This window comes from Mustela nivalis (genome assembly GCF_964662115.1).
Source record: "Mustela nivalis genome assembly, chromosome: 6".
In the NCBI taxonomy this organism is placed as follows: Eukaryota; Metazoa; Chordata; class Mammalia; order Carnivora; family Mustelidae; genus Mustela; species Mustela nivalis.
The window spans coordinates 97,945,350-97,973,085 of NC_139025.1; the positions used below are offsets into that span (position 1 = coordinate 97,945,350).

Genomic DNA, 27,736 nt, shown 5'->3' on the forward strand with positions numbered 1-27,736 from the left:
CTCAGTGATAAAAAATGTTGATAGATCACATTTTAACGTGGGCTTTTTTTTTTTTTTAAGATTTTATTTATTTGACAGAGATCACAAGTAGGCAGAGAAGCAGGCAGAGAGAGAGGAGGAAGCAGGCTCCCCGCTGAGCAGAGAGCCCAATGTGGGGCTCTATCCCAGAACCCTGGGATCATGACCTGAGCCGAAGGCAGAGGCTTTAACCCACTGACCCACCCAGGCACCTCATAACTTGGGCTTCTTATCTGGAACTGACAAATGGTAGTTCTTTGGATCTGCTTCTTAAGTAGTGGCTGAAACTAACTCTACAGTATGTTATAGATTTGGAGTTCCTTGAACAGAATCCTGAGGACCTGAGCCTCGTTCACTAGAGAGCAGCTGACTTAGTTGGAGTTTAGCAGATTTACAGTCTGAGCAGTTCCTTTAGTTTTCTAACAGACAAAAAGGTTCTATCAATACCCATTCATCTTTGTTGACACTGCTTGTGAGTCATCAAAGGAGGAGAAGAGTAAGTGGTTTTTTTGCAAAGCTGACTTTCTGTATGTTTTTTGTCCTCTGTCAATTTGTTTTTGCCTTGATTAGTTTAGTTTCAGTCTCCTCGTTGGAGACTAGTTCCTGGGGGGTCAGCATGTACTTCTCACACTTAGCTAGTGCCTTTTCATTTGCAGCAGATACTGTGATGGCAGGACAGACCTGTGGCTGCATGAATCTCTCAGTTTGCACGTTAGGGGCAGGCTTATGATCTACCCATCTGTCTCCTGCAGAGGGAGATCGTCTGTGGCAGAGGTGAACTGGTGGTGCGTTCTGATCAGGCAGAAAGAGGAATCAAGAAACAAGCATAACCCAGAATTAATTTAAGGGTATTATTAGAAGTCAGCAGGTTTGGCTACATTAGTTGATGACAGTATCAAAACAAATGCATAAATCTTTTCAAAAGCTAAATATGTTATTCAGATAATTTAAATGTTCTCTTTGTATTTAACCACACAACCAACAAACATCTTTTAATACTGCTTGTTTAGTATACATTCTACCAAGGAGCGCTCCTTTCAACAAAACAATGTAAGAAAAAATTCTGGCTATGCTTTTTTTTTTTTAAGATTTTATTTATTTAGTTGACAGAGAAAAAGATCACAAGTAGGCAGAGAGGCAGCAGAGAAAGAGGGGGAAGCAGGCTCCCTGCTGAGCAGAGAGCCCGATGCAAGGCTCAATCCCAGGACCCTGAGATCATGACCTGAACCGAAGGCAGAGGCTTAACCCACTGAGCCACCCAGGCGCCCCACTGGCTATGCTTTCTTGTGTAGGTGGTTTTACATTCTCTATCAAAACCATTATTTGTGCCTCCTATTTTAAGGTAATCTGTTAGGTCCACAACTATGTTAAAAACTTCAAATGAGGTCAGTAAAAGCTCTAAACTTCTATAGAACATTCCATATACAAAGACAATAAATAAGCAAAAACTAATGGACTTTATGGTACATAATGCTAAAGAACATAAGATATAATAAGAACCCTATGTATAAAATGATTAAGAGACTGACTATAAATGAAATACTTCTATTTTGAGATCTTAAAATCTCCAGTAGAACTTCTTGACAAGTTCAAACACAATAATGGCTAAAACATGCCAACTATTTTTTTCTCAAATATTTCATAAATATTCCAAGAACCAAACCAAATGTAGTATCAATCAGTCTGTATCAATCTTTAACAAGTTAAAAACTTGTTGCTTCCAGCCAACTATCATGTAAATCCAGGAAAGTTAAATTTAGCATGTTCAGTCTAAGGAAATGCATTTCACATACAGGACATAGTTCCAAAGACAACTCACTGGTTGAGATGTCTCCTGTTTGTGTAGCTGAAAGCAAATTAAAGTCTGTCACATGCCAAATCCTCCCAGCCTGGTTACGGACAAAGATCCTAACTTTGGAAGTCTGTCTGGAGAACTGAAGCATTTCCCCTATGTAATCACAAGCATCAGTTGCTGGTGCTAAGTCATTGTTACTATAGAACGTGGGCCATAGAGTTGGCCACAAAAGATGTCCACACTGCCAGCAACCCAGGAAATTTTCCCTTCTTAAAAAGTGACCTGATGTTGAACAAAGTCAGGCTCTCGTGACCTACCGTTTAGCAAAGGTGATAGTTTTCCTGAACACATTTAGCAATACGCACATTATGAAACTGGCTTCAGAAAGATAAATGACTACAATCTGCTATTTACCAAATCAGATATTTTCATCTTCTTCACTAAAATATAAATTCAGCCCACCTAACATAATTTTTGGCCAACAAACCTGGGTACATAGATGCTAGCCTAAACTTTGCTGCACTTCTAAAGAGATTTGATTTCAAGTGAGAAGTTAAAGGCTCTCTAGTAAATCCTCTTAAATATCTGAGAGCAGAATTAGTTAAACTAAGCATAAGCAAGCCTTGAATAGTGTTCACTCTCTAAAGTTTCATGAAAAATAAAGGGAATTTATTAGAGTTGATCAGAAAAATCAGTCACCATAATTTGCTCCCTAAAAAGGTTTCAAGCAAAATTTGTAAAGAACTTAATCTTTAGAGTCATCTGTTGTCTTGGTAAATACCTTGCAATTCATCACTATCCCTTAGTAAGCAAAAGTATGGGCCATCTAAATGAAACTCATCTGTACCCTAAATTATACAAGAAAATTCAAAGCAAAATACTATTAATTTGTTAAAAGACAAATTCTAAAATAGCTATAGTAAGATTTTACTAAATATAAATCCACATTAACTTGGTCCATTTATTCAGAGTCAAAGGAAAAACTTTACCTTAATCCTTTAGAAGAAAATTTAAACACGAATTTTTTTAAACACTGTTGACCGAGGCCAAGTCCTTATAAATTGAGATAAAGGTCTTGAGATTAAAAGCAATTTACTAGGGACGCCTGGGTGGCTCAGTTGGTTAAGCAGCTGCCTTCGGCTCAGGTCATGATCCCGGCGTCCTGGGATCGAGTCCCATATGGGGCTCCTTGCTCGGCAGGGAGCCTGCTTCTTCCTCTGCCTCTGCCTGCCATTCTGTCTGCCTGTGCTTGCTCTCTCCCCCCTCTCTCTCTGATAAATAAATAAAATCTTTAAAAAAAAAAAAAAAGCAATTTACTAGACAGGCAAACCTTCAGTAGTTACAAAACAATAGGCCTGGACTATTGCAAAACACTGTCATGATAATCAAAAAAAGGGTGTGGCGGGGGGCGACTATTTTATATTAAAAGAGATTAAAGACACATAATAACCACATGCACGTTGTGAATAACCACATTCACTTTGTTATGATCATAGATGAAAAACAGAGGCTAATTTTAATTAATGTTAACTTTCTTAGGTTTGATAGACTGTTTATACAGGACAGTGTCCTTAGTAGGACTAAAAGTCACAAAGTATAGGGACTTCCTTTCAGAAGTTCAAGGAAAAAATGACTATGACAATTGGTGAATCCAGGTAAGGGGAAAGAATATTGTACCATTCTTTCAACTTTTGAGTTTGAAACTATTCAAAATAAGTTTGAGAAAACAATTTAAAAAATAGAAGTTCAGAAGCAGCAAAAAAACAGGAAGGAAAACAAAAAAATGGAAAATGTGCTCTGAGACACTGTTCGCTGATTTTGTGGCTGCTTTTTAGCTTATGCAAAGGAAAGCCCAGATTACTCTGGGGCACGCATTGGCCAGGTGTTATGGCTTTTTCAGATGAAGAGCTAGGTCTCAATCTCAGGGTGAGTTGTCACAGTAAGTAACAGAAAAATTAGCCCTTGTTTATATTTGGAGCTCACCCATCTTTCTATTGAACTTTCTGAATGAATCAAGTCACAAACCGCCCCCACCACCAGCAAACCCGCAATTCGCTACGGCCACCAGGCTTTAGGAGAATGCCGGCACTGACCCTGCAGCAGTGGTCCTCTTCTAGCTCTCATTTCCGAATGTGGGAACCACCTCCCTGCCTTCCGTCCAGTACATCACTTGCCTTCTGACACAAGTTTTACTTTGTCCTGGCTCCTGCTGCCTACGCCTTGCAATAGCAGCGACATGGATAGGTGTGTTATACGGAGGAATTTTCTGTTCCCATTCCGAAATGCAGGAGGCTACAGAAATGCAGCTGCAAGAATTAGAGCGCCTATGTAGCTGTGGCTGGTTCAGCAGCTGCTGGCTGGTGGGAAGCTGAGCAGTATAGTTACTAGAAAGCTAAAAAATGGAAGAGAAATAAGCAAGACTGAAACACAGAGAGGAACAATTCACTGCTTTTCTATCATTTTAGCACGTTAGAATAATTTTTACTGAGTCACTCCATGTTTTATTCTGAATTTGCAATAAATTTGTTTATGCTAAATTCAGAAATATTTACATATAGAAGTTAGAGAAATACAATAATATAAAACAAATGGAGCATCCTAGAAAGTTACCTAATCTGAACACATTTTCTCTAGTTCAAGTGACTACCCCACCATGAAAAACTTACAGGTACTGGTGACAGAGAGACAGCTCTTTGAGTGGCTTTTTCCCTGGTCTCACTCCTAGGAGGGTCTCTCTGGCTTTTTGGCTTTGGGTTCAGTAACAATAGCCTTCAGTTGTTTCAGTTTCTCATCTTTGACCCAGAGTTTATTTTGCATCTCCAACTGCTTGGCTGCCACCCAGTGCTCCTAGGTTAACAAGAGGAACACACGGCTAATTCAGTCACACCAAACAAGCATCCCAGACCACACAGCCGCCTCGTTTCCTAAGAATGACAGCCTTCCCAGAGTCAAGCACACCTTGTCATGCCAGCTCTCTGGTCAGCCATTTTAAGGGCAGAGAAAGGAGACAGAATGGACTGAGTGGTGGCTCCTGCTACCACCACCACCAAAACCCTAAGCCTAGGAACATGGATTCAGAACAGCTCGGGTGGAAGTCAGCCACCGTCCCGCAGGAGTGACACTCACGCATTCTTTCTCCCACTTAATGGTTGGTTGTCACCATGCCTTGCTTGTAGCCTGGCTTCTAGTCTGTGCTTGTCAGAAAACTGCTGCTAAAGTTACTGGTTCTGAGTCTCGAGTTCCTGTTGCAAAGTACGCTTGTCTTCATAGATTGTAGTTGTCTTCTCTAAAATATCATTCTGGGAAGGCAGACCACTCTGTTCAGGATCTGGCTTGTAAACACTGCACGTAGCTGTGAACTGACTACTTTGGTGGTTTGCTCACGCAGGTATAGCTGTGGGAAGAAAAATCATGGAGAGAGCAGTTCCCTCTACAATGTTATCTGAATTCCTACTTCCATGCCTAGAAGTGAGAACTTCTAAACAAGGGCCTCACAGAAAAAGACAAAACTTAACTGACTTCATGTGAAAATGATTTTCCCCTAAAATTTGCCCTGAATTTTGTTTTTTAGGCTGTTTTCAGAAGAGAGAACACTATATTGGTTGCAATGAGCTTCTGTCCAGAAGGAATGGGTACCCTTTAAAGGATATAGAGAAAACAAACCTATCATCCTAAGTCAAAAAGCAAGCTGTAACCAGAGCTAAACTCATGAAAGCCCTCTAGAAACTCACTTGTTTGGTTCAAGAACATTCTCTCTAACTGCTAAAGCCTACCTTTGAAAATTAAAGAGTACATTACCCTTCTAAAGCTCTTCACTCACATCCCTTCTCTTCTAGGGTGAGGTGTAGGGAGCTGGGGCTGCCTCTCCCCCAGTAAGCAGTAGTGAAAGGCTGGGAGGGCGAACAGCTAGGTTAGAGAGCAGTGCTAACCAGCCAGCATGCACATCCACTAAATCATGCCAAAACCTTATACTCTCAAGTTTTGTTTTTCTTCTCCAGTCATTCTATTTCCAATTTCTGTCCTGAGATCACCCTTTCTTTTTAATGCAGTTTTCCTTGAATGTAGTTTTCTTTATTTAAAACAGCACTGTCAAATTCTTAATGCTTTAAACGTTATAGTGGAAACAAAGCACACAGGCCAAGTTTACCCCAATTCCAAAATAACCAGTGAAATCAACTTTTATTAACCAGTATATAGCTATTCAGCAAATCATGACAGCCTGCAGCAGAAAACAAGTCAAGAAAGAAATCAAGAGTTTGGTTTCTAAATCTATATGAGAGATATTCCTAGAAAAGCTAGTTTTTACGGAAAAGGAGAGTCTTTCATTCTGCGCTACGGCATTCCCTTGTCAGCTCTTAAAGGTAAGTAATTTGGTTCAAAACAACTGCAAAAACAGAAATAACAGATTTAGGATCAGCTGGATGCAACTTGAAATCCCTGGAACACCAAGTACTAGTTAAATGACAGTTTTTCTGAGCACATTTCTTCCTTTCAAAATGGAGATATAGATTCCACTTATCTCACACCTTTCCTCTGAAGATTCAAATGAATTGATGATGATAAAAACCATAGACCTACTTAGCATTTGTAAGTACCAGGCTATTCACTGTTCTACATGATTCTCACATATTATCTCATTGCCACAACACCCTCTGAGGTAAGAACAGTTAAAATCCTCATTTTGCAGATAGGGAGGCCAAGAAATGGAAGATGAAATCATTTGCCCAAAGACATTTTTAAGATGTAATATTTATGAAGTGCCTTCCAAGTAACTAGTAGGAACTAAAAGCAAAGTAGCTATTATTCCCTTGTGTCTATTTCTGTAGATTTAAAAAAGGGAGAGAATACACACATACCTGTTTCTTCTGTTTTACGAGCTATGGGAAAGTTCCTTGTCAGTCTAATTTAACAGTCCTTTCAGGACTACAAAGTGCAGAAACAGATAATCCTTCCTTAAGATCTGCCCCACCAGGGGGCGCCTGGCTGGCTCAGTGGGTCAGGCTTCTGCCTATAGCTCAGGTCATCATCTCAGGGTCCACGAAGGAGCCCCGCATCTGGCTCTCCGCTCGGCGGGGAGCCTGCATCCCCCCCCCCTCTCTCTGACTGCCTGTCTGCCTACTTCTGATCTCTGTCTAATTAATTAATTAATTGATTGATTGATTAAAAAAAAAAAAAAAGATCTCACCCAAGAACTCAAATTTGTTAAAATTTCTGTAGTTGAAATGATTGCAGACCGCTTTTGGCCCTTAAATTGTTTGTGAAATTCATTGATCATCATCTGCCATAAGTGATGTCATTTCTCTAATGCCTCAATCGGTCTGGGAAGAGTCTGCTCATCGTTGATATCTAAAAGTTCACAGGACAGCAGAAGTGGAAAGCTCTGTAAAACCACTTCTGTAACAAGTGGTTCTGTGTTGAATTATAAAAAATTACAAGAAGTTACACAGGAGAGAAAGCTTACTTAAACAAGTTGATACACTTGTGATTAGAACCCCCAGTTCAGTGAGCCATGTGCTTTCTTGAGTTGTCCCAATCATACCTCCTTAAAAATGAGTTTAAAAAAAAAAGTGGGGAAAATAAGTTATAGTATGTAACAAAAAAAGACTCATTTATACTTTGGTTTTTGTTTTTTTGTTTTTTTCCTTTTCTTTGCACTTGGTTCTTGAGAGGAAGGGAAGTAGTTCTCTGCTGTGAAATCAATCTTAAGGAGAGAGACTGACAGACATCAGCATGCACATGTTGTGGCACAAATCTTACCATCTCCAACTGGTCCTCCCCAAGCCTGGTTTTGGTGTCTCCTTCCAAGCGTCAAACCACATATTGCCTTGTCCACTGGTCTTGCCACTTCAACTTCTTGGGTCACTTCTGCAAATCTTGTGACTTGCTAGACACAAAACATGTCAGAGGGAGTTTTTGGTTTTATAAATCAGCATATTCAAGTCTTTCAGAAATTACTCAATGAAAATAAATTGGTCATTAGTTCACTTCTGTAACTAATGGTTCTGTATCAGTTTTAAAAATATTTAAAATGTCATTCTTCACATCCAAATAGTTGTTTTCACCATAGAAATGCTGAGACTTTATAAGATAAATACATCAGAATTACCAAGCACTCTTCATAATCTTCAGCCTTTGGATTCACACACACGATCATGCTTACTTTCCCCATCAAAGTAGTTCTTGAACAGATGGGTTAACTTTGAATCTCGGTATGGAACCATCTGTAAATACATTAAAACCCAAATATATAAGGCACAAGAATGCACACAAACAAAGCTCTGCAAATGATGACCGGCTGTCGCTTACTTTGTTAGTTCTGTATATTTGGTTCTCTCTCAGGACTTCCATACATGTTCTTTGCATCATTAATGACTGATTAATGTTACCTGACAGGAAAATATAGACAGAAAACATCTGAAAACAATACAGTAGCTACAATGTGGTCTGTCTGCCTGTAAAATCCCCACTTCATTGAAATACTATATGGAAATTACAACTAATGGGTTTTGGTGGCCCAGTCTAAGGAGCTGTCCCCACATGGCCTGGCCTGGCTGTACTTCAGGAGTATTTTAATAGCAGTGTTTCAGGAGGGGGTTAATACCATCCTTCAAGGATTCTATCAAAAGGAATCTGTGGAATGCACCATTATATATTTCATGGCCCATCAAGTTTCTTCCAAATCTTGAACTCTGTGAAAAAGTATATTAAATGCAGATGTTTAATATCCTCATATTAAAATATTATCTCAAAAGCCTCAGGCTTCATCAGCACTGAAATCCCACCTCACCCCTGCCCGCACCCAGAGGGGCTCCTGTCTCCAACTAACTCTGTCCCCTCCACATCCAAACAAGAAATTCAGTTTTTGTTTTTGGGTTTTAATCTCTACACCCATTGTGGGGCTTGAACGCACAACCCTGAGGTCAAGAGTCTCAGGGTTGCTCTATTGAGTCAGCCAGGTGGCCCCAAACAAGGATTACTAAGGCAATGCAGCTGTTAATTCTGACCACTCATTTGGATTTCTGAGCCAAGCCTCCAGTGATGCAGGAGAGCTCACTTGCAGAGACCCCCAAAAACATTAGCTAACTCCAACTGTGCTCTCATCCTTGGTCACTTCTCAAAACACAGAGCTCATCTGTGTCTCCATAATGTCCCATGATTCATGATTCTTCTTCCTTGACCCCAACTCCCAGAGTCCTTCCTACTTCCACTGTGCTCTCTGGAGCCCAAATTCCTGTTACCGGACTTCCCTATGTCTTCACACCTCTCACAGAGAGCTCTACCCATCTCTAATTACCATGATTTCTTAACCTGGGGTCCATACTGTCCATGGGTACATTTCAGGAAGTCTGTATACTGGATGGGAAATAAATTATACCCTTTATTTTTTTCCAGACTTCTGAAATAGCATTTCCTTTCAATTATGAATGTAGGCCAAAACATAATATTAGTGGTATCTGTGATTTTTGTCAGTACGAATCATAGGTAATTTTTTTTTTAAGATTTTATTTATTTATCAGAGAGAGAGAGGGGGAGAGAGCGAGCACAGGCAGACAGAATGGCAGGCAGAGGCAGAGGGAGAAGCAGGCTCCCTGCTGAGCAAGGAGCCCCCCGATGTGGGACTCGATCCCAGGACGCTGGGATCATGACCTGAGCCCAAGGCAGCTGCTCAACCAACTGAGCCACCCAGGTGTCCCCGAATCATGGGTAATTTTACAGCACCTTACAGTGCTACAGATAGTTATGTTCATCACTACTTTGAAATTACATAGTTATAAGACCTACTGATACATTTTTCATTAAGGCATTAATAAAGAAGCATGTAAATTATTACAATGACAAGTGCCTTAAGAATACTTTTGGGGGGGCACCCAGGTGGTTCAGTCAGTCAGCCATCAGACTTTTTTCTTTTAAGATTGATTTGTCTTAGAGCCCAGGTGGGGTGAGGGGCAGAGTGAGAGGGAGAGAATCTCAAGCAGACTCCCTGCTGAGGGTGGAACCTGACGTGAGGCTTGATCTCAGGACCAGGAGAGATCATGACCTGAGCTGAAACCAAGAGTCAGACACTCAACCAACTGAGCCACCCAGGCGCCCCAGGCATCCACCTCTTGATAGCAGCTCAGGTCTTATTTCAGGGTTGTGAGTTCAAGCTCTGCCTTGGGCTCCATGCTGGGCGTGAAGCTTACTTTAAAAAGGGAAGGGTTGCATCTGGGTGGCTCAGTCAGTTAAGCATCTGCCTTCAGCTCAGGTTATGATCTCTGGGTCCTGGTATCAAGCCTTGCATCAGGCTCCCTGCTCAATGGAAGTCTGCTTCTGCCTCTCCCTCTAATAATAACTTCTAAAAACACATTTCCATCTAATCGGCTTCCTTTGTAATTCTACATATTTTATGTCATTCACTCAGGGATATTCTGCAGCCGAGGTGTAAAACCTCACAGGATTATCCTGTCAGAAGGATAGTGCTTCCCCCTGCAGCACAAGTAAAAGTTGCTTGTTTTTTTTTTTTTTTTTTTTTTTTTTTTTTAATTTATTTTTTATTTTCAGCATAACAGTATTCATTATTTTTCACCACACCCATTGCTCCATGCAATTCGTGCCCTTTAAGTTGCTTGTTTTCTGAAGCCTGACATTTATAAGGATGGTGAGCAGAGAGGCCAGCAACATTCTCCTAGTCCTTAGCTGCTGCCCTTCCATGTTCCCCAGCATGCCTGCTCCTGGGTCATTCTGGTGTCTGTGAGGACTGCTCTAATGTGCTGCCAGGACTCCCACTCCCTCAACTCCAGTCAGTCTGTCTTCACCATGAGAGCTGCACAGCTATGCCCACACCCTGAACCTTTATCACTCAGAACTGCACTTCCTCTAGAATCCTGTGCCCCAGCCACAGTCTCCTCTTCCCCTGCTCATGCCCTCGTTTTTATCTCAGCTGTTGCCCATCCATATCAACACTGCTAGTCCTTTCTGGTTTTCTCCCAAAGCATCAGAACCCTCAAGTTTCTACTTTCTTCCACTGAGATAAACCCTCTCCCCATCAAGGTGAATCCTTCCTCTTGTGATCTAGATCCCAGATTCTCTATCTTAATTAAATACACATACAATGTGGATGTTTTTTTGTCCTCTCACGTGGCTACCACCTTCTTTCTCCTTCCTAGGCTCTTTCAGTCAATTACCTCAAGCATCTGTTCCTCAAGGCTCTGCCCTCAGCCTGTTCCCATGTGTCCTCCATGAATAGTCTCATCTCCCCTGTTGCTTCTATAATATTGGCAAAACCTAAACTTATATGCCTCCCATCAAATCGCTCTCCTTCCAAATGTGTGTACATCCAGTGACTAGGCAGTTCCCCTGGGCTAAGCTGAACACATCCAACAGACTCTTCAACAACCCACATCTGCACCTCAGACTGCTTTCTCCTCAGCCACAATCTTGGACCTCCCCTCCTCTCTTGCTTTCTCTCCACATGCAGGTCGACTTCCTAACCAGCTCTCCCTTTTCTCCCACCCTTGCGTCCAGGGCACATGATTGCTCCTCTGAATTACTCCAAAAGGCTCCCAGCTGCTTTTCCTATCACTAGACCTGCCTCAGTACATTAATTCTCTATATGGAAAAACAACCTTTCTGAAAGACTAATTCTTCATTTCCTTTCAGGGGAGGCTACATAACAGCAGAAAGACACAAACGTTGAAAATCCAGCCAGTCAGGGTTAAAAATCAGGCTCGGGTTTTGGGAAGTTGACGTAAACTCTCCCAACCCATTTCCTCATCTGAAAATGGGTATCATAATCCTGAAACGTCAGAATCAAGAAATCAAGCCCATGCATAGTAAATACTGTGATACACATTAGTCCTTTAATAACTGGCAATCACCATTATTCCTTTAGGACAAAATTTAGACTTTTTGACATGATAGATGAGTCCTCAGGGCCTTGCTGCCTCAGTTGTCATGGGTCAATAATCCATACCCTCCCACTTCAGTGACCTTGACCCTGCCATATTCTCTGTTTACAAGTGGCTGCCTCCTCTGTCAAGTATAACTCTAACCTTGTCTTGCATATAGCTCACTCAATTTAAGTGTCAACTACATGAACTTCCCCACTAAACTTTCCCTCACATGCACCCCCAGACTAAATGAATGTTCAAAATACTGGCACACAGTACGTATTCCGTACATGCTATTAGGTAAACCATAACATAAACAGCTACACTAATGAAAGACTAAAAAAACAAAACAAAACATAGATTTCCTTCCAATTTGCTTTTGTATTCAAAGTTTTCCCATTTCCAGAAGCCAATCTTCACCAGTATACATGTTGGAATACCTGTTAAATCACTTAAGTTTAAGGATCTGGTGCTTTACTGGCAATAGATACAATATGAATATAATTTGCTTTATATTTATTTTAATCACTTACCCTCATTCTTCAAGAAGTCAGTGTATTAGGGGCGCCTGGGTGGCTCAGTGGGTTAGGCCGCTGCCTTCGGCTCTGGTCATGATCTCAGGGTCCTGGGATCGAGCCCCTTCCTCTCTCTCTGCCTGCCTCTCCGTCTACTTGTGATTTCTCTCTGTCAAATAAATAAATAAAATCTTAAAAAAAAATATTTGTAAAAAAAAGAAGTCAGTGTACTATAACATAGAATACACACATATATGTTACATATATTATGTATATTATAGTATACATAATATATACACATTATATATACCATATATATAATATATACACATTATATATACCATATATATAATATACTGATACCAAACCAACATTACTAAAGAAACAGTAATGACCACTAAACTTAACCTCAGATTATCAAAACTGAAGACATTTATGCTTAAACCACCTATCAATAAGCAGGTGACAGACTGGCATTGCAAGTTTTTGGAAGTTGTAGCAATAAACCAGTACTATGCTGTGCTCACCAGCTTCACGTAATCTGTTCCCTTCTGCTTTTCTCTAGTTCATTCACTTCTAGCAAGATATACCAGGGACAACTGACTTATAGTGATTTGTTCCTTTTCCTGAAGAGAAGATCGTAAATACAATAACATTAGGTGTAACTGGTTTACAGTGTTTTTCAAATATATTCCAATCAACAAATTATTAAGTCTTATAAATATCACATTTGCACAGTACAAACTGTAGGGCCAAAGGATACAGGTTTTGGTGGAAGAGTCTGCTAAAAGCATAAGCTCAGTATACTCATGATAGTCTCGATGACTTGCCTGTTGTCTGGTCTTCCACATTATACTCTAAGCCCCGTGAAAGCAAGGAGTGCCTCTCAATCAATGGTCTCATCTCTAGCACCCTGCACAGCACCTCACTGCAGGATCTCAATCTGTGTCTGCTAAGTAGTGACTCTAGAACAGGCCTATCCTAAATTCTTCTATAACCGATACTTAACAATTTTATAATTGTGAAAAATTTCATAATACTCTAATTGTATAAAAAATTAAGAGGCACATAACTGATTTGTAATATTAGATGTGTTCAAAGGACAGGATGTATATATGGAGGCTTGACTTAAAAGCATTTTCTAGCTAGTATGCGTACCTACTCTATATATAAAGTCAGGCACTGGCCTAAGAGTTCTATGTGCATTGCCTGCTTTAATCCTCACAGAGGATTTTAACAGTCAGACAGCTAACAAATTAATAGGACTCAGAATTCGAATCCTGGTGGTTTCCAGTATGCTGCCGTACCATCTCATCATGCCATGTGGAAACCTTCATGATGAGGTTCAAATGAAATTACACTTTAATAACAAGTTATTAAATGATTCCCATTCAGGCACAAATGCTTTTACTAATTGATGTAAGCCTTGTAGTATGACAGGCCCAGCAGTAAAAGATGATCTGCAGATGGAAGGCCTACTGGCCTATCAGCCGAAAGAAGAACAATTTAGAATTGTCATCTCCTAAACTGTATCTACCCTGGAAAGTTAACCGCTGACATTTTAAAACCATTAACTGAATTCCCACATACAAAATGAGTCTTCAGAGATAAAATAATGACCCATACTCATTTTATCTCCTCTATTAAAGAGATTTATAAAGATTTGTAAACCTTTTTCACAGCACAATTCTAGGTTCTTAGACTCAATAGCCAGCTTCCCAAAATTATACTCTTTAATGGAACAATTTTAAAAAGTCATCACCCACACTTAATAATTCTAGAATAGTCTTCACTGCAGTCAAACTTCCCTGATTTATTTCAAGTTCCAAAAACTAACAGTTCAGTAAAAACAAGAAAAACTCCACACAGTGCAAGTTTACCTGTAAGACACTGTCTCCATCTGCATCCAGGGGAGTCTAAACTAATTTAATGTTGAATACGCTATGAGAATGTCTGGACTCACGATGCAAATGTGTGTTAGCAATACATCGCTTTTTCTGGCCTGTGATGACAGAGACATCATTGATCAAACCTGAACTCAGTCATTACAGGATACATGCTTTCTACTAAATAGTACTGCCATCAAATTACAGTAGCAACTGTCAGGATTTTATTTATTGTTTCAGATTTTCCTAACTTTAACTTGGTTTCTAACCTCTCCAGAAAACTTCGAAAGCCTCTTCAATAGATTTCACTTGTACTTCTGTACATCCTGCAACATACATGTTATGGTTCTTATCTTCACGAATCAATTTAGATTGTGGTGGTCTGTGAGAAAGAAAGACATCAGTCTCCTAAATAATGAGATCCTAATATCTCAACTTAAGACTAGGACTAAACTGGCAGGCCACCTGACATGGATTCTTACAATGGGAATAGGCCTAGGCAAGAGCTCCAAAAAACCAGGAAACTTAGGTAAGTATAAGGGTATACAGTCAGGATTAGTTACTGTAACAGGGTCACAGGAACCTAGGTTGTTCTAGAAGCTTTGCTCTACTGTGTTCTAATAAAGCACACAAAACACTAAACAAGTAGAGAACAAAACAGTATTACATATAGCAACACCACATGCACAGGTTAAGCCACAAAATCTAGCATTTCCCTAATTTTAAAAATTGAACAGAGCTGGTTCTCACATCAGAGTCAGCAAAAGACAAATTCAGAAAGAGTTTGGTATACACCAGGAGTGGCAATCTTTTCAAAGTGGCTGGTCAAGTTTTGATCTGCATAGTAGGATAAGGATGGAAAGGGTGCCGCCTGTTCGGCCTTAGTCTTGTGAGCAGTGGGGGTGGAAATGTGTGTCAGCCACCATCATTCAGTACAGGGCAGATTCCCCAAGCAGCAGGGAGGGGCTCAGAGGTAGCAGCCAGCGCAGTACCAACGAAAAACCACCTACATTCAAACATGCCACAGATGCCAACCACTGGCATAACTGCACCCCTTTCTCCTTAAGAAAAGAGTCAATGTCATCACATACACAAAATCTGTGTTTCTCATGGGCATGCTGCAACTGTTCCACTTACTAAAGGAATAAGGTGAAAGTTATTACAGCAGCCGGGCTCAGTCCACAGTAGTGATAGTCACAATGAGTCGGTGCTTAAAAACCCTCTACTTGTAGTATTTCTTCATCGTATTTAAAAAGACTTAAAAAAAAAAAAAAAGGTTAAAAACCACCCTAAGCAATTAATTCTGAATTCGATGCCAAATAATGCACCCTGTGAGTTCATTTAAGAGTTACCAGAAAGGTTACAAGGCAAGCAAGGCACATTTATCAGTCTTCCTTTTTTCTAAAACTAAAACCAAGAGAGGCTTCTTTGAAAATAATCTCTTTTAGAACAAACCAAACAGAAATGTGACATGTGTGTAAAAAAGTGAAATGGATTGGTAGCAATGAATCATCACAAAAGTTGAGGAAAGGGGCGCCTGGGTGGCTCAGTGGGTTAAAGACTCTGCCTTCAGCCCAGGTCATGATCCCAGGGTCCTGGGATTTGGCCCTGCATGGGGCTGTCTGCTCAGCAGGCAGCCTGCTCCTCTCCGCCCCCCCCCCCCCCCGTCCTGGCCCCCCACCGCCTGCCTCTCTGCCTGCTTGTGATCTGTCAAATAAATAAATAAAATCTTAAAAAAAAAAAAAGTTGAGGAAAATGGGTATACACAACAAATGGGAAAGGAAGTAATCTATAAATTGCTTAATTTATTAAACCTGTTCTCAGTCTAATGGTTTTCTAAGTATCCAGCTGTTTCTCCAATAATGTTCAGTTAGTCTTCATATTATTTATGTTCTGAGAGGCCCTAACAAAGACAGCATTGAAGATAAGCATTTAGCTTAAGAACAAAACCATCACGGTGCCTGGGTGGCTCAGTGGGTTGAGCCTCTGCCTTTGGCTCTGGTCATGGTCTCGGGGTCCTGGGATCAAGCCCCACCTCAGGCTCTCTGCTCAGTGGGGAGCCTGCTTCCCCCCTCTCTCTGCCTGCCTGTCTGCCCACTTGTGATCTCTGTCTGTCCAAAAAAAGAAAAAAACAAAAAACAAACAAACAAAAAAACATCACCTTAAGAACAAGATACTAATAGGATATGAGACTCCCAGAGTCCGCTCTGGCACAAACATGGATTGTGAGGCCAGGCTGTTCATTCCTCTTCAGTCTGAGCTGGAAGACCCAAGGAAATCTAAGGAGTTGTCTTTTAACTCTGGTGGAATGATGTTACAGATGTCACTTCACATTAATCAGTGATGAAAGATCTGTATCAGTTGTACAGACAACAGCTTTGGGCTCTGCTCTATAGCGATCACCAACTGTAGATGGTTAACATGGCTACAAACTCCCAACATGAAGCGTTAGATTCTTGAAAAATAACTCCAGGGAACTCACATGCATAGGACACTTCCTTGCACAATTACAGTGTTTCTCAAAATACAGCCCCAAGGCCAAGAGTTCTCAAAAGTATGTCTAAGATGAGGATTCAGGTCTCTCTTCTCCTTAGATGCCTTAACCCACTGGTTCCCTAATATAGCTGCATATCTGATTAAGAATAAAACTATGCATTGAACACCAACTGCATGATATATTATGCATATTATGTGTATGAAATATATGCACATCATATTTCATTGGGAAAACAAAGGCATTATCACCTTTTATCACTGAGAAAACTAAGGCTCACTGAGGTAAAGTGGCTTCCCCAAGGTTAAGCAGCTGACAAGGGACTCTCTTTGCTACTTACTTAGGCTTTATGGGATCAAACGGCACCTCTCCCAATAGATCATAAATGTAATTACTATATATTTCGATACAAGAGACAAATATACCATAGACACTATCTTCATCAACCTCTTCTGCTTTGCAGAATTCTTATACATTTATCATATCTGCAAACTCTGGGTCTACTTGTCGTCTGAAAAAAGAAAAAAGCCAAAAAGTCTGTTCTTACGGAGTCAGCATCAAAAGTAAACGATCCCAAGGGGAAACTAAAAGATTTAAGTTAAATGACCTGTCACTGCAAGCAGTCTATTCATACTTGTAGTGAGCCAACAGAACCTGCCATGTCCTCCCAGACACACAGCTTTTCTACCCTCTTCCACCCAAAGTGGCACCTTCTCTAAATAGTATTTCAAGGACCGTGTGCTCAAAACCTAACAGAACTAAGCAAATAAACTTAATGAAGAACATTCCTCAACTTTGATCTCACTACAGTCAACTGTCAGACCAGCTCCCCTTCATGTTCGTCATTCCCTATGCCTGAGAAAGCCATCAGAGTTCCCCGTAGGCCAGTGTCACACTGAATGTAATTACTTGCTAGAGGGAGTCTTTGGATTGGGCATGGCTTCTCTTTTCTGCCGTTCTAACAAGGCATCAACTTCACACTGGTTATCCATGCTATTCCTGTCATTAGATTTAAAAACCTGAAGTGGGGGTAAAAATCAGACCCTGATTTTTTTAAGAGTTTAGCTTAGTTTTTTTTAAAACATATTTAAGACATAAGAAACATTTTTATTATTTTTAAGACATATTTAAGACCTAAGAATATTTATGACATAGGACATTTCCTTAAGACATAAGAAACATTTACTACTTAAGGTTTCAGAATGTAACCAGTGTATTAGTTTTCCTTTAACACTACTGTATCCACAGGTCTCTTGGTCCCTATGCCCTCAAGTGATACAGTCACAACTCCAAAAAAAAAAAAAATTACACTTACATATTGTATAGCTTGAAATGATCCTATACTGTTAAAGATCATGTCCAAACAACGAGGAAGCAGACCTCCTTCTCCTGGAGAACCAGTCATTGTGTGAGTTTTTCCACTTCCTGTCACACCATATGTGAAAAGGAGACCTACAATGTAGCAAGTCACATGGACTTATATGTTGAAGGTCACACTGGGTTATATCTTAAAAGTCCTCCACTTTTGGGGCACCTGGGTGGCTCAGTGGGTTAAAGCCTCTGCCTTCAGCTCAGGTCATGATCCCAGAGTTCTGGGATCAAGTCCCACATTGGACTCTCTGCTTGGCGGGGAGCCTGCTTCCTCCTCTCTCTCTCTGCCTGCCTCTCTATTTGTGATCTCTGTCTGTCAAATAAATAAATTTTTTAAAAAAGTCCTCCACTTTTAATATTTCTTCACTGTATTAAGAAACACTTAAAATTAACCAGCTCAAAAAGAAGGCTGTATGGGCACCTTGGTGGCTCAGTTGGTAATGCTTCGAGTTTTTATCTCAGCTCAGGTCTTGATCTCAGGATGGTGAGCTCAAGCCCCTCATTTGGCTCCACGCCCAGGCTGGAGCCTACTTAAATAAAAATAAAATATTTTAAAAAGTAGGTTTTATACCACCCTAACAAATCTGAATTCAAGGCCAAACATAAACAAATATATAAGTATCAAAAAAGTTTTTTCAGAGGGGACAAAAAAGAAAATGTAACAAAAGCTTCAATAATCCTATCATTTTTGCCATGAATGAGGTTCACTACCAAGGGATTAGCCACAACATCAAAGAGCTCCTTCTGGGTGGGATGAAGGCTAATTACTTGTTTAAATGAATACAGAGTCTGTGAAGAAGGAAAAAAATTAAAAGCATAGGAATGGAACTTCACTCTAAGCTAGAAACACATCTGTTTAAATGTATTCAGATGTTTCTTAGTGAACATTTAGGATCTAGACAACGCCCCCCCAAAAATGAAGTCTTTAAACTTGGAATCCTTAAAGTCATGACATAACTCAAGTTATACCCCTTATAAACAAAAGAAGAAGAAGAAGTTTAAAGTCCACTAATGCTTCACAGACCCAGGCTGATTTGGGGCAGCAAAGATCAAAATCATCATGACTCAGTCACAGACTTGTGAAAATCATCAAGCACTACTCCATATACTAATTTACCACTTGCTCTTTTAAAATGCCATAGCAGCATAAAATCAAGTGATTTGGTGTACTGTCTTAAAATCAGAAATGACCTGTAAATATAATCTCATCTGAGTTTGTCTAGGAAATACATTTTAATGGTGACCCTTAAAAAAAATCAGTACTTCAATTATCAAATCTCTATCAATATATGATTATTATAACACTATTACCAAAAATATTACCAAACTCCTACTTGGAAAATTTGATTGGGGACTGAGGTATATAGGAATAGATTTTCATGTAAACTAAATTGTCCTTTTTGTCCAGAGGCTGGAGTTCAATTATTTCTGTCTTTGTTATTTTTTGGTTTTTCTGAATTACAGACATTGCAATTATTTCTGTAACCTTCCTGAATGTCACAGCTTTTGTTTCACGAATGTCAGTACATGAGCATTGTTGTTACATGAGCATTCACTAGAATTTATTGTGGATTATAGCCTTTGTCAAGTAGTACCCTCTTTTCTGTTTTATACCCTTGTCCTTACATTCAACCTGTACAGATATCACTATCATGAACCTTAGGTTTTTAAAATTAGCAGTTTTGTCCCCCCACAAAGGGGACATGTATAGATTAGTACTCAAACATACACTAACACAACATGTGCTAGCTTTGCCTGGCAGCGAATCATTTCATTCTTACCTTCAATTACATACTATTAATTATTATGCTCATTTTATAACTTGTTAAAAGATCACACACCTACTTTAGCTAGGCTAACTCTTACTTCGTGGAAGGTTTTACCCCAACCCTATAAAACAGCTATAGAGTTCACAAGAAGAATAAAGAATCTTAGAACGGAAAGGATACACATAAAATAGTGCTGACAGATCAGTCAGATGACCTCCAAGTTCTTGTGAACAAATCCCTTCTTACTAATAAGAAAACCAAGACCCAGAGGAGGAACTTGCCCAATCCTCTGGTGCTGACTGGTATCCCAACCATTTCCAGGCCAGCACTGCCTTCTGTGACAAGGCGGTGAGAACTGCTAATCCCCACCAAGATTTCTGGTGGGGATGTACTTATACATAGGAGATTAATCTAACAGAGAAATCTTATAGAGAAATGAAGTTCTTCACAGTAAGGCAGTTCTCAATTATTTGACATCTTTGAAGCCCACTCCTCCATGAAGCCTTCCCAGACTATTCATTCGTGCTTCATCCATATTCATTGAAAGGGGAACAGGACAGATAAGGTGCATATCCCCCTGAAGCTTACATTATAGCAGGGAAAAGAGACAAATCTCTTGATGTGTGCTAAGTGCTATCAAGGAAGCACATAAAGGGCAGACCAGGACAGAAGGAGGGAAGGGTGCCACTTCTGATAAGGTAGATCTGACACTCTGAGGAGGTGATGTTTTAGCTGAAATCCATAGATGAGGAGCCATCTGTGCTAAGAGCCAGGAGAAAGAAAAGTCCACACCAAGAGCACTGCCCTGAAGCAGGATCCCGGCTTATCCAAGGAACTCAAAGGACTGGATGGCTAGCAATAGATGACCGTGGACAAACAGGAGATAAATTAAGCAGGATCTTGCTCGTTTAAAGACTTTATGCCTTGAAAATTTTTAAACAGGAAACTGGCCAGATCAGATTTACACTTTAAAAGATCTCTCTGGTGGCTCTGTGGAAAATGGAGAATAAGATTCAGATCAGAAGCAAGCAGTCCAGTTAGATTTCAAGTATGGTCAGCAAACCAGCACCCCTCTGAGAACTGTTTTGTTTCCTGTCTAGGAGGAGAGAATTAGAGAATCTGGAGTAAGTTTAGAAACTTTTGTAGCCATTTGACATGGCTGCCACATCCCAGTATGACATCACTGGGCTCGTTTCATTGAACAGATTATCAAATCACTTCTCTATGGTCTAATTCAGATGGCAAAGCTACAGCACGGAATTATTGGTCATGATGCACTGAAAATTTAAAAAGCTGTTCCTTCACCACAGATCATTTGAGAATCACTAGTCCTGGCTAAGCAAGGCTAAGATGGGTGGGAGCAGTAGAGATAGAAACAAAAGGACAGTTTCACGTTGGAGCAGAATGGATAGAATGTACTGTGAATGAATAGCATTATGAGCACACATGGTGCCACCATTTATTGAGCGAAGACAAGGGAGGAAATGATTTAGAGTGGGGAAAGAAGAGTTCTTTTCGACACACAGAATTTGAGATGCATATATGACATCCAGTGGATGTTCAAATTTAGAGCTGAGTAAAGGGTTAGACAGAAGATTAAAAAGACCCTCCAGAATCACTGTATAACCAACATTTAAAGCCACGGGAAAGTGTAGAGAAGAGCGCCCTGGTATAGCCGACCCCAGTACTGAGAGGTTGGAAAAGGAAGAGGAGCCCACAAAGAGGGGCCTGGGAGAGCCAAGAACATGAAGACTTGGACAGGAGACAGGAGAGGGCTTCAGGAAGGACAGTCCTGCTAAGAAATAGATTATGAGGACAAGAGATGTCCATCTAATATGAGCAGTCCAGAGCCCCCTGGTAGGCTTCTGACAAGCCTGCAAGAACAGGGTGCACAAGAGTGAAAGGCTGCTGGAAAGTAGAGACAAAAGCCTGAATCACTGCTTCCTCCTGCCTTCCCATAGTCCATCTCTTTCAGCACACCAGTCTGTCTTCCTTCTGTGCCCCTAACTCAGCTGTAAAGGCAAGGATTGTGCCTTATTCATTTTTAAAAATCTCCTTCTGCCCTGCAGCTTTCATGTAACGTACGTTGAACTGAACTGAACTCACTTTGCTCAAGATTTTATTAAAAATAACACTTCATACAAATACACAATGCCTACTGCTAATCTGCACATGAAATTATATCTATGTGTATGTGTCTTTGTGTATAGCTACACAGCACAATCATTCATTAAATGATCCCTAACCTAAAATAAATAATCTAGTACAAGAAATTAACTCATAAAAAGCAATCCTCTAAACTCATAAAAACCAAACGTATGCCTAGCCACACTTTATATCTGGTGGTTAGAGGGAAGTAAACAAGTTTTTCAAAAAAGTGGAAACGTGAATTGTGTTATATGTAAAAAATGTTAAAGCCCTTCAGGAGAGAACATCTCAAGTAAAAACGGCTTGGTTCCAATGGGAATTACCTCCTCATAGTCTCCATTTTGGTTGAGTCTGTAACCCTCAGGAGTATGAAGCTGAACAGTTGTATTATGATCATTTATGCAGCACTCTTGATCAGGAAGGCTCAATAGGCACACCCTACAGTACACCTGAAATTACAGGAAGGGGCTTCCAGAACAAAAGTTGACTACTTTTCATTTAAGCTTCCCATTCATTCATCTGACACTTGGTCTCTCAACAGAAGAGACTTATATGAACTTAATGCTATGAAAACCAAAACTTGCTACCAGAAAGTGTCAGATGTAAACAGATGTATCAGGATTAAAAATCAAGGGATTTTAAATACACATGCAATTAAAACAAACGGGATAACAAAAGCACCAAATCACACAGCTTCTCTTCACTATTATACTGGTACCAGTTGAATAAAGCTGTATACAACCACTAATACAAAGATCTCTAAAATTAATAGCATCATACGATGAGAATTATTTGAAAAGCTGTTAGAATTCTTTGAAACTGGATGTCAAATAAAATTTGGCCGCTTAGCACTTAATATACAAATAAATATAACATACATATATACAAATAAGAATAATATACAAATAAATGACCACAACATCCAAAACACGGCTTCTTCATTAGTGATAGGGTTAAGGAAAAACTGTTCAGATGTATGTGCAAAGTACTTGGTTCCCTCAACTTAGAACAAGAGACACATTCCAGTGCCAGTGGAGAGAGAGAAAAATATCCCAGAATAAACCAACCTTCTCTTATTTGCCATCTGCCTCTAAAAGCCTGAAACTCGTGAAATACATGCAATTATGATTAGTTATTGGACTGAATCAAACTGTTCTACACCAGCGTCTTTATGAAGCGAGTCATCATTTACTGTTTAACAGCCCTGAAGATGGGAGAGAATGCTCATCCAAGCAGAAAGTTCCCTGCCTTCTGAGAAAGCAGGAAGAATTCTCCAGGACAGGTGAAGAATATTCTTCATTATCTAAGTTTTCAAATTATAATTAGTTACAGAAGTTATACAGTTGACAACCAAAAACTTCATCTTACTGGACTAATGAATCCCACATAGAAACAAAATTTTAAAGCTGGAACCAGCCTTACCAATTTCACCAAATGTTCTCTGACTATGCTTCCACATCTCCATCTCTTCCAAGCATACACAGAAGACAGAAAAGGACTGAAGAAAACACACACACACACAAATTTATAGGTAGACCTTACCCCAACTGGATCTCTAAGTCTTGTTTGGGATCCTTTCTTCCTTAAAGTTTCCTGGGTGTCTTAGTCCACCTGGTCATAGGTTAAAAAACATTCAGTTCAAAACAACATAAAAAACCTCACCTATAATTCATATAGAGACAACTTTCCTAGGATTTATAAAGTTCTCCCTTAGCAGTTCCAAAACATTACACCCCAAATAACATAAGAATAAGCTGCATTAGAAGAAAATATGCGGCACACTAAACAAAAGTAAGCAAGACTGGTTTCAGGAGATGGTTTCAATACTAGGTAATAGTTCTATATTTAAAATAGCTTGCGTTTTTTCTGGAAGGACTATACAGAAAGTGAAGCACTGTAAGTTTGAAAAATCTATAGGTAATTGACCACGCTTATCTTGAAAGCATTTATATACACGCACAAACACACACACACCGCTCCAACAGCCATTGCCCAGGCAGACTGACTTCACCAAATGATAAAAAAGCAGGTGGGGAAAATCCCACTCGATTCTTTCATCAAGATCTATCTCCGCTTTTAAGGAACAATTGTTTTCTCCAAGTTTATCATCCTTTGTCCCCAAAGAAAACTTAGTCGCCAACCTGCAATTTCTTGCTCTCTTGGAATCAAAATAAAAAGATATTTTGACTTTACCAATTTCACGAAAGCATGCGGCTTCCCTCCAAGGCAAACCCCACATTTATCTACAGTGCAGATAAACATTTCACAATAAAATTGAGTGTAATTATTGGCGTGGACTTTAGATTATTAAAATATTTTCGTAACACAGCCCGAAATGAAACAAACAAGTTTCCAGTACAAAATATCATGGCGCGTTTCCTTAGTTGTTGTTGTTTTTTTTTTTTTTTTTTAAGATAAAAGATTTTTACTTCGGCCCTTTCAGAAAACCAGCTGCCTTGGCAAAGTATTGCTTTACGCAGGAGCGGTCCGGACCCGGTGCACCGCGGGCTTGGGCGCTCGGGGGCGGGCCGGGGCTGTCAGCCGGCTCGGACCCCCACCCCAGTACGTGGTCTCGACCTCGGAGCTGCGGCCTGGGCTCGGAAGAGCACGCCGCGCTCGCGGGGGGCCAGGGCCCTCCAGGGACGGAGGCCGCCCGGCGCCAGCAACACCAGGGCACAGCCCACGGGACGACCCCGCCCGCACCACCAGCGTCAGAGTGCAACCTGGAAACGCCGGTGGTCGGGCGGGAAAAGGCCACTTCGTTAAGGGCTGGGGGCGGCGCCGGAGCCAGGTGGGTGGGACCCGAGCTGACGGCAGCCCACCAGGCTCTGGGCTCCTGGTTTCCCCCGACGTGGGCTGGCCTCTTCTGCTCTCTGGAGGCCCGGAGCGGGACGCCGGACTCCAGCGTGAGGGGAGGTGGGGACGTGGAGGGCGCGCCGCGGACCGGTCCCCGCCAGCCAGGCTCTCCTTAGCGGCCCACGCGGAAGCTTCCACTTTGGAGGCCGCAGTCCGGACAGCAGGGGACTCGGTGCAGACCGGACAGCAGGGGACTCGGTGCAGACCGAGGAGACGCCGGCCCCTGTCCCGTGGTCCGGTACTCACGCTGGCTTCATGACAGCGGGCTCCGTGCTGCCGGGATGCGCGAGCGGGGCGCCGGGCTCGATCCGGCGGGCTGGTGAGGGTGGCGGGCGGCGGGCCGAGGAGCTGGTCGCGGAAAACGGGACTCGGCGGCTGAGGCGCGACGCTCCGAATTGCCGGCAAACGCACTGCGAGCTCAGGTGAGCTCGCGCCCGGCGCTTTTTTATACGGGCCAATCAGCGCCCGCCCGCGGGAAAAAAGGCGGGGCCTCAGAGGAAATAACTGCTCGGCGGGATACCTTGCTGGTCTCCTAGGCGACCGCCTGGAGCGCGCGGCGTCCAGGATGCAGGGCTGCAGGGCTGAAACCGGGACCTCAGACGTAATAAAATCCAACCCCGTCCACTTTCCCAGGAGAAAACTGAGGGTTTCTTTTCCTACAGCACAAGAAGGCCAATGGAAGGACAAGTCCAGGGTCGACTCAGAGGTCACAGGTGTTCCAGGACGGGAGTGTCCTATTCTTGTCCTGTGCCCTGCATCTCTCACTCCCTCCCTGGCTTCCACATCATCACATCATATTGGATTTCGTTCTCTCCTTCTCCTTTCCTGGGTTCTCCTTCTCAGGTTCCTCCAGCTCTTTCGTACATAACATGTTGTGTTATGAAATTATTGTTTGATCCTGGGCGTTGTTTAAAAGAAAACCACGGGCCCAAAATGGAGTCCCTCATGCTAGGCCGAGTCACCAAACCGGGCCCTACTCTCTTACTAGGTACAGTTTCTACTTCGCCCCAAAACATAGTCTGAACCGGTCAGTCAGGAGCTTTCCCATCTCAGCATGGGTGACGTCATCTCCCCTCCCCCTGCTCCCTGCCCCCCACGACTGGCAGATGAGATGATCCTCGAAGAACCCCCCTGCCCTTCTCCCTAAGGGAAGGTGACCTGGCCTGAAACAATCCTATCTCTTCTTTCAGTAATGATTTCCTTTTCCCACCCTCCTTCCTACAAAAACCTTTACTTCTGTACAGCTCTCGGGAGCAGGTCTTTGTTTGCTAGACAGGATGCTGCTGTTCACCTTAAAAAGCCAAGTTGATCTTTTACTCAGTTGAATTTGTTTGACAGCATACAGGGATGAATAAAGTTTGGTCCTTGCCCTTCAGGAACAATATCCATAACAACTCTTTAATCCGATGAACAGATTTCAAACACATCAGTTTGCCCCTAAATGGACGGCAATCAAATATGCATCTAATCTGTGCTCTCAGAGGCATCTGCTCCCCTCTCCTAAACCGCACCAGTTAAATGGACATAATTTCATATCCTTGGCCCATATTGTTCTACATAACAATTTTTTTCCTAATGACCTAATTGCTTTTTAATAGATGAGTCTTTAAGCCATCAGAACTGTTATTAAATGGCAGTTGAGATTTGTATTATTTAGGAATTAGGCATGGCTGCTGGCTACTTACCTCTTAGTTACCCTGCAGTCTGGCTTGGCCTCAGTCTCTCCATTGGAACTCTTCTCACTGAGACCATCACCTCCTTGATACTAAACCAAATTGATCCTCCTGGACCTCTCAACAACACTAAAAATATTTTCTTCCTTTTCCCATGCCCCCCCCCTTTTTCCTTCTAGGTCTCTAAGCCCCTCTTTCTCAGAATTTATGAGGTGTATTGTTCATTTTTGGCGTTTCTTGTTTTTTGTCCATTTGTAAGGGCCTATTTAGCCATAACAGCTCCACCTTGGTTTAACAGCCATTTTGTTGTTTATGCAGTAAAACTTAAAATGACCATCCCCCCCCCCCTCCCAGGGGAACTGATAACAGAGCCCAAATACAAGGGTGGGTCAGGTCAGGTGGAGAAAACAGAGCCTGAATGCAGGGATGAGTCGGATCAGGTGGAGTCATCCAATCAGTGGAGTACTCATATTGTCTCCCTAAATGGGAGACATTTAGGCACCCCCTACCAAGGAGTGTGGGCCCTGCCTTTTGGGCATCAATTCTGACCTAGGAGATAGGCTAATTCAAATAGCTACTATGGGGTGAATTGTAATTCAATTGGCCACCCATGTGTGACTGAGCATGACTGTGCAGCTTTCTCTGTGTGTTGCAATCTCATTGGCCACCTGTGTGTGGCCAGGTTCAACCACATGGCCTTTGCTCTATAAAAGTTAGTCTGTGAGGCTGGGAGGGGTCACCCTCTCTGAGGCAGCCCTGAACGGTCAGTTTGATTCTCGATGCTGGGCACGAAATAAAACTTTGCTTGACTTTCGCTTTGTATCAGTCTTATTCCTTTGATTTACGGACCTGACACCTTCAATGTTGTAGCTTAGGGTTTTGACCTGGTTGCTAGCTGAGACGTCTCCTCGGGCGCTCCTGGTCACTCCCATGGCTTCACATACAGCTACAGACCCAGCTGCCGTCGCTTCTCCATTTGGGTGTCCCACAGCACCCACTTGGGTGTCATACCTACCACACCTTAATATCTTCCCCTGAACCTGCTACCCCTCAGTGGATGGTATCATCGTCTACCCAGTCACCCAAGCCAGGGTCCCTGGTACCATCTTTGACTTTTGCCTCTCCTTCTATTCCAACATCCACTCACCCCATCTTGACAGCTCTATTAAATAGCCTTCGAAACTCTCCATCCACTTCTCTCCATTCCCTTGGCCCCTACCATGTCTTGTCTGGATGACTGCAACAGTAACCAAACAGGCTTCTCTGTGGCTACCCTCCCAGGCCACTTGTAAACCACAGATCTGGTCACATCACCCTCCTACCCGTAGCACCGCAATAGCTC

General features: G+C 41.7%; 1 long non-coding RNA gene and 1 pseudogene across 2 annotated transcripts; both read right to left on the reverse strand.

Moving 5' to 3' along the window:
• Window positions 1-3,123: 3,123 nt before the first annotated feature.
• On the reverse strand, window positions 3,124-5,337 carry LOC309868104 (kinesin-like protein KIF23; annotated as a pseudogene). The gene is made up of 4 exons (XR_014316722.1): window positions 5,319-5,337; window positions 4,940-5,192; window positions 4,480-4,660; window positions 3,124-4,205 (listed from the first exon to the last, which is right to left on the reverse strand). The product of XR_014316722.1 is annotated as a kinesin-like protein KIF23 (transcript).
• Window positions 5,338-5,384: 47 nt separating this feature from the next.
• On the reverse strand, window positions 5,385-27,188 carry LOC309867859. Its single transcript, XR_014313353.1, has 9 exons — window positions 24,968-27,188; window positions 23,408-23,476; window positions 22,189-22,314; window positions 14,078-18,029; window positions 12,725-12,823; window positions 12,216-12,364; window positions 8,120-8,199; window positions 7,974-8,034; window positions 5,385-7,697 (listed from the first exon to the last, which is right to left on the reverse strand). It is a non-coding gene; the product is annotated as an uncharacterized lncRNA (long non-coding RNA).
• Window positions 27,189-27,736: the final 548 nt, after the last annotated feature.